Source organism: Trichosurus vulpecula, chromosome 5 (genome assembly GCF_011100635.1).
Source record: "Trichosurus vulpecula isolate mTriVul1 chromosome 5, mTriVul1.pri, whole genome shotgun sequence".
NCBI classification, from domain to species: Eukaryota; Metazoa; Chordata; class Mammalia; order Diprotodontia; family Phalangeridae; genus Trichosurus; species Trichosurus vulpecula.
The window spans coordinates 188,461,181-188,469,192 of NC_050577.1; the positions used below are offsets into that span (position 1 = coordinate 188,461,181).

An 8,012-nucleotide genomic window follows, 5' to 3' on the forward strand; every position below is an offset into this window, starting at 1 on the left:
TTAAAATACCTTGCCAATATGTGGTGCTTGAAATAAGTTTTGGAGGAAACCAGAAATTCTAGCAGGTGGAGGTGAAGAGGAAGAGAGAATCTCTACCAGGAATTGGGTGTATTTAGTGAGTGAGAAGGTACAGAAGCAGGAGATGGAGTATTATGTGTAAAGAACAAGCAGACCAGGATACCTAGATCATAGATTGTAGAGGGAAATCATGTGAAAGGCAGCTGGGAAATATGGAGGAACCAAGTTGTCAAGAGCTTTGCATGCCAAACAGAGGAGTTTATCTTTGGTCTTGAGGTAAAAGGAAGCCACTTAGCTTGTGCAGTGGTTAGAGTTCTGAGCTGGCAGAGATGAGACTGCCTTGCCTCTATTTGGGTTGTAAGTAACCTAAAGGGCAGTAGAGGGATGCATGGCGATCATGAGTAGGCTACTTGCCACATATTTCCAATTATGACCTATGCATAAAGAAGGGTTGTCATGAAGGAAATGAAAAAGAATAAAAAATATTATGGGGACCAGTTATTCAGGAAGGTTGAGGAATATATAGATGGACAGATTGGGTACTGCAAATAGCACCACAAAATGTAAAGAGACCAAATATCAACTTTCTAGCACATTGGGTAGATCCCTTGGTGATGATCTGTAGGACAATGTGGACTAAAATTACACAGAATGAGGTGTTGATGAGATGGAAGGAATACCCACATTGATGTGTTTCACAGACTCATTAAGGTATTGCACCATCATTAATTTAAAAATCCAGAGATTTTTCCTCACTGAGCAGAAGTAGTGTTTGTAAAGGAATAGAAGATTGTATGGTCATGTGGTGAAAGCAAAGATAACCAATGGACAGCCTGTATGTTCCACTGGTATACAAAATGTTGTAAAGAAAAAGTGAAGAAGGACTCCAGTAGATCATATAGGACTTCTGTTGAATTTATAAGATGGCATAAAAGAAAGTCACGGGAAAGGCATGTGTAGATGGGTGTTGAACTTCATGACTGGCAAGAACATACATATCAATGTGATCATAAATTTTTTCATGTATTTTAAGACCAATAATATTAATTAGATTTTTATTACTAAAGAATGCTTTAAAATTTTCAAAGCACTTTTGTATACATTGTCTAATTTGATCATCATAATAACTTAATAAGGTATCATCACATATCCTATAAAAAAGGAAAAGGTAGCTCCAGGATGTTATGTAATGTGCCTAGTTTCACAAAGCTTCCTAGTGGTGGGGCCAAAATGAATTATGAAAAAATCAAATGGGCTGCCCCAGAAGATAGTCAGATCTTCAATGGAGGGAATCATGTATAGACTGGATGATCACTTGTCAACAGTGCTGTACAGGGGATCTGTTTCCAGGTATGAGTTGGATTAAATAACCTTAAAATCACCTTCCAACACTCAAATTCTGCTATCTTGTGAAGCGACCAGGTCTCCTGACTTCTAGCCTAATGCTTTAATCACTATTACATCCAGAATAAAAAATACAGGATTCAAGGATCGATGGTCTCCTACTGGTGAATTATGTTCATTATTGCTAGTGATTATCAAAAGTAAATACTTCATTTATTGAACACAGCTGTAAATGGCACTGTGCTAGGCATTGTCAGAGATACAAGATATAAAGCATGTCTACTACTCTCAAGAAGTACAGAGACTAGTTGAGGAGTGATGATGTTAATACATGAAAAAAATCACTTCACTCTAAGGTGGTCTATAGTATCTGTCTTAAGGTATAGCTGGCATTCAGAAGGGGAGAGACATTTCCAAATGGGGTGGTGAGAGAAGGCTTCCTAGAGGAGGTACAATCTGTGCTGAACTTTGAAGGTAGACAGGCTTTGGATGGGCAAGAAAGTGTTACGAGGACAGCAGCAAACACATTTTTCATCCAGTCTTGTAAAGGGGTTAGTCTTGGCCAGGGGTGGGGAACCTGTGACCTCAACGCCACATGTGGCCCTCTAAATCCTCAAGTGTGGCCCTCTGACTCGATCCAAACTTCACAGATTCCCCACCCCCTGGTCTTGGCTATCCAAATGGGTTGGAATAGGCATTGACTTTCTTTTTGTATATCCTCAACATCTCTGGGGCAGTGCTCAGCATACACTGGGTACCAACTAAACATTTTTGACAGAGATTTGTCTTTCTAGAAGTTTCTACGTTCAAGATTCTCTCAGATACTGCTCATTCCTGTTTCCCCAATAGTATCTATTGCAGTAGATTTGTAATCTCTTACTTAAAGAATCTAAATATCATTCTGTAGAAGAGAAGCTATTTTTCTACTTCTGTAATTACATAATCTTTTATGAAATACAGGAGCATATCCGAAAGGGCCATGACTCAGCATTTTCCCACAAAGCACCTTTTTTTCACACTAGCACATTACTGAGAGACTACTCTAATGCATAAGGATAAGAATTTATGTTGCTAGCTTACATATTAATGATTTAGGACACATGTCAGTTTATAAGATCATAAACCCCTAAACACCCTAAACCATCATCAACAACGTTTAAATGATGACTTCCATTCACTAAATTGGGGTATAAAGAATATTAGAGAAGGAGACAATGGGTTATCTTAGCTTCACCTCTTGCTGCCTGTGTGACTGTGTAGAAGTCTCTTTACCCTGATGGGCCTCAGTTTCCTCAACTGTAAAATGAAAAAAATGGACAAAAAAGAAAAAATCTCAGAGTGTTTAATGAGTTGACTATACATTAAATAGAAGAACGGACATAAACCCTGACTACTGAGGCCATTCATTGTTGATTTCCTTATAAATGCATAATATCTAGAGTCCCCAGAGGTTCCTTACATTTTATCCAGTCTGTACGTTTCTCACAGAACACCTGGAAAAGGAATATCTAACCACATAATCTTCCCAGAGGTAGCCTTCTCTGGAGGAGAGGAGATTCAGATCTAGAGTGGCCAGAAGGAAAATAACCTGTCATTTGTTCCTGGAGGGCTTGGCATAAAAAAGACCAGTATTAATTTAAAAAGCAAAAGTGTTAATTTTGAGAGGGCAATGGTGATACCCACTTCCTACCTTTTAGGGGATCTGGACCTGTGCGTTCATGGGTAGAGGGAGCTCTTTAGAAGGATACTCTTAGATATATATGTTATTACTCCAGATAAAGAATTGTTCTATAATTTACAATCTTAGAGTTTCTTGGGGGACCAATAGGTTGAGATTTGCTGCATGACAGCCAGGATATTCGTAGCTGCTGATCTAGAAGAGACCTTGAAAGCAATCTAATCCAACTTCTTTATTTTCCACTGAGTCTAAGTAACTGTCACAAACTCACGCAGTAGTAAGCATTAGAGTTAGGATTTAAACCTAAATCAACAGATTCCAGAGCGAGTGCTATTCCCTACTCCCCTTAAAAAAAGATAAAGGTCCTTTACCACAGGTTTAGTCTCTATTCCTATCCATGTAAAGAATGGGGAGATTAGAAATGTGATTTCATAGGTAGAAGAAATTCCCTGGTAAGGGAGCTAGCTCCCTATACTCAAGTAGGTTGGTATCTTCTCTGAAACATATATTCTTGGGGCAGCTAGGTGGCACAGTGGATAGAGTACCCTGCCAAGCGTGAGGAAGACTCATCTTCATGAATTCAAATCTGGCCTTCGACACTTCCTAGCTGTATGACCCTGAACATGTCACTTAACCCTATCTGCCTCACTTCCTCACCTATAAAATGAGCTGGAGAAGGAAATGGCAAACCAGTGTTTCTGCCAAGAAGGACCATAAACAGTTGGACATGGTTGAATAAAAACAACAGTGTACAGTTTGCAACAGTGCATTTTCACCAAGCCCCGCTAATTCTGTGACTGGCTCTCTAGTCACTCTGCCACACTGCTCACCTCATCTAAGTAAGAACCTTAGATAAATTTCACTTCTCTACCACAGTGCAGCATTTTCATCTTGTCCAAATTGCCATTTATAAAGTCAGATTAAAGATATCTCCTGTTCTCCCCTCTTATCTTCAAGGTCACAGAAGCACTTAGCCTTAACCAGCAGCTCTTCCAAAACAGCCAAGAGCTCTAGAACAAGCCTCAGGATTTTGAAGAAGTGGTCTCTACCACAAGGAGGGTGGGGAATAAAGGTGAGGAGATAGTAATTTAAATATTAATGATTTACATAATGTCAACTGGGGGTCTTGAAACTACATTCGATAACATGCTGGCAAATACTTAGATACAACCTCACCTACTGCAGTCATCTCTTCAAAAGCTTGGAAGAAAGTGGATAAAAGGGGAAAAAAAACCCTTTTTATATGTAACATTGCCCCAGGACTCCTTCAGAGAAGCTGAGTCAAGTGTATACACACTCCCCACCCCTTGCCCCCATTAATTATCTGGATATTACAGGATAGAACACTTAGCAGCTCAAGCTTGTGAGTTCTACAAGAGTTTAGGCTTCTGCATTATATTCTCTTGCCTAGTTTCCCACTCCCACCAATAAAGTTAAGACTAGTGAGTCCACCTAGCCCCTCCATTAAGCCGTCCTGGATTTCCCGATGTGCAAAGGCCGTGAGCATGGGTCTTGCTACAATCTTTTCACTTACACAGGCTGCAGAAATCACTTACCGCTTATCACAGAGAGCAAGCAAGACCAAAGCTGATTTCAGATCCTTGGAATACAAAGGATACCTCCTAACTTCAGGGTCACAGTAGCTGCTGAAGAACTTCCAGTCATTTATCCCAAAGGTGAAAATGCCTGATCCATCACACAGCAAAACAAAACTTTTGGCTGTGGTTTTCTATGGCCATGATAAGCAATTTTTTTTCAGCTGGATGTCTTTTTAGTTAGAAAATCAGGGTCTGATTCACCACATTGGCATGTAAATATTGAAATTGTTAAGAAGTCTATCTTTCTTTATGGGCTTTGAAAAGCTGAAAAACTTTAAGTGAGGGGTGGAGGAAACCCATGTCCCAGAGAACACAGGTTTGTTCCAAAAAACCCACAAAGTTTAGCCACTAATAGAAACATGATCTAGGCAGAATTATAGCCCTTCCTCCCCGCCCCTACCCCACCCCCGTCCCCTACAAAGAAACAAAGACAAACATGAAACAGGAACTTTCAAGCCCTTTTCCCTTTCAGTCTTATACCTGCTCCTACCACCACCAATATTCCCATCACGCAAACACACCTTCAAATATTATCTCTGGTTCCTACACCCGATAAGGAATTTTAAAACACTGAAGAAACAAAATAACCAACCTTTCTCCACCAAGTTTCACTGACTTTATGCTGGTGCCTTCACAATTTCACAATACTCTAGCCGTTGGTTGACTCCTCCCCTTAGAGATTTTTGCCTCATGATAACTTTCCTCCATTCAGGACCTTTTTTTCCTCCTTGGACATATTCCAGGTCTCACTATTGAGCCCTCCTTTCTGGGTCTATTATTTGGTTTTTAGGGAACTCCCTTTCCCTTCCCCGGATTCTCTCTTCTTGGAATTCCCTAAATGAAGTAGAGTAAATCTATATCATTTTTTTCTAGCTATAGCATTTTAACAGTGCTTGGGGGAAAGGAACAAGGAAAGAGAATGCTGGCCTTAACTCAGCCTGGTGTAGTGCTAAAACATCAAAGAATCACTTAATCACATAATCTCAGAGTTGGAAGAAGGTCTCATATATTGAATAAGATCCCCTATACAATATAACTGACAAATCCAGCCTTTATTTCAAGGTCTTCAAGAGAGGGGTAATCCTTATAGTTAACTTTCTGGTTAACTCTGAGTGTTGGGAAGATTTTTCCTTTTTATAATACCTGAATTTCCCTCTTGCAAATTCCCCAAATTGCTCCTAATTATATCTTTAAAAGACATTGTCTGACTTGCCTTCTGGACATTCCAACTCTCCAGTGTCCTGCCTAAAAGTTGTTGCAGAGAAATAAACATGATTATTCCAGATATGGTCTGACCAGGGCACAGAAGAGAAAGATTATAAACTCTTTACACCTGGAAACTATGCTATGCAGGGTAGTCCAAGAGAACATTAGGTTTTTGTTTTTGCTTTTGTTTTGATTTCTGTTTTTTTTTCTTTGGTTGCCATAACACACTGTTAACTCATTTTGAGCTTGTAGTCTCCTAAATAAAAACTCAATTTTTTTTTTCCATACAAACTGTTGTCTAGCCACATTTCTCCCATCTGGTACTGGTAAAATCAATTTGTTGAACCCCAAGGTAAGACTTTACATTTATCTCTACTGAATTTCATTTTAATCATTTTGGCCCAATATTCTAGACTGTCAAGATCTTAAACTATCCTTCCCACCTATGCATCATCTGAAAATCTGATAAGCCTGTCATCTATGATTTTCTCCAAATCATTGATAAAAATGTTAAATCACACAGAAACAAGCACAGATCCCTGAACACATCACAAAAACCTTCCAGGTTGAAATGGAAATAGTAAGAAATATTTTGGGGGTCCAGTTATTCAATAAGTTTGAAATATATGTAACCATGTCATTATCTAGACCAGTGGCCACTGACATTTTGATTGTGCAATCCTATCAGCAAAATTTTTTGAGTAAACATACCCTATATATATATATATGTGTGTGTGTGTGTGTGTGTGTGTATGCATATATACATATATGTACATATATGTATATAAAACTACAAATTATATAATGAACTGTATTATAGACATAAGTATACACAAAATTAGAATTTTTAAAAGATGAGATAAAGATGAAAATAACAATGCTTTTAAATTTCTTAATAGATGATACAAAAACATTTTAAATCTTGAAAACTATGTGATTGATTGAATATGCCTCATTAAAAAAAACTCTATGTTTGTCCTGGGGGATAAAAAGATAGGGGATAAGACAGACTTGTCAACTCCAGTTGCTCTGTAGTAACTAATTATTTAGTTTATTTAATCAATGTAGCTAGCCAAGCAGGTGAAATTTTTTAAGATTTCTATTGAAAGATACACAATACAACAAACAAGTAACAAGTTCACAGTCAGTGAACATAACGGTTTCTCAGCAAGAGTTATATCTCTGTGTAGATATTTGTGATACAAAAACAACAAGCCAAAATGAATCGTCTTTTGATTTCAGTTCAGCAAAAAACATTTTAATACCAATACATTCCTATTTCTTTGTGTAGCTCTGTTTGATGTATGGCACTATGTTTTAATTTTCTTTTCATTTTGGCTATTTGTGTGTGTATGTGTGTGAAGGTATTTTAATGTGTGTGAGGAATAACAATAAAGTCAATTTGCCTAGAAGGGCAGTAATATTTAAGGTTGGAAAAGTAAAAAGGACCCAGATTGTGAAGGACTTTAAATGATTGGCCAAAGAGTTTATATTTAATTGTAGAGGTAATAGGGAACCAGTGAAGTTAATTGAGAGGGAAGTGGAGAGTGAACTTGGCAGTGAGTCTCATCTTTCTCCTGACTACACTCCAGACTTCCTCTACCATCTCCCAGATCTTCATTTTGAAGCTCATTCCAACCCTGAAATTCACACATTGCAAGTAACCTCTCCCACTGATTGGATAGCTCCTTCCAAAACCTCCATTTAAGGAGGGTGCCCAGACCAGTCATCTTTCATTCTTTTCCAGGTTATATCAGCTTCCTTTTATGTGTTGTCTTCTCCCTTAGAATGTAAGCCCCTTGAGGTCAACCCGCCACTTTCTTTCTCCTTATATTTATATTCCTTGTATTTAATACAATGTTTAGCACATAGTGAGTGTTGAACAAATGCTTGTTGACTAACTGTATGGAGAATGGACTGGAGTGGGAAGAGACTGGATGTAAGAAGATCATTTAGGAGGCCACTGTAATAGTGTGGGTGAAAGATGGTTATGTGCTGAAATAGCATGATGGCTGTGTGAGTGAAAAGGGAATGGATGTCACAGATGGTGTGCACATAGGGTAATACAAGGGCAGTAAACCTTAGTGACCAGAAGGATTGTGGTTCCCTGGACAAACTTGGGGAAGTTCAGAAGAGCGGTAGGTTTGGGGTTAAGGATAATTTAATAA

At 38.4% G+C, this 8,012-nt stretch overlaps 1 protein-coding gene across 6 annotated transcripts in view; it reads right to left on the reverse strand.

Moving 5' to 3' along the window:
• The window catches only part of MGST1 (microsomal glutathione S-transferase 1), a 30,036-nt gene extending 24,727 nt beyond the window's left edge, over nucleotides 1-5,309 (reverse strand). For 2 of the 6 annotated variants that reach the window (XM_036758810.1, XM_036758809.1), the window contains exon 1: nucleotides 2,597-2,658. The gene's annotated coding sequence lies outside the window, so the exon portion shown is untranslated. Of the gene's footprint in view, nucleotides 1-2,596; nucleotides 2,659-4,596; nucleotides 4,930-5,159 lie in introns of those variants that run through there. The other 4 variants (XM_036758811.1, XM_036758807.1, XM_036758808.1 and 1 more) reach the window with 4 other exon arrangements.
• Nucleotides 5,310-8,012: the final 2,703 nt, after the last annotated feature.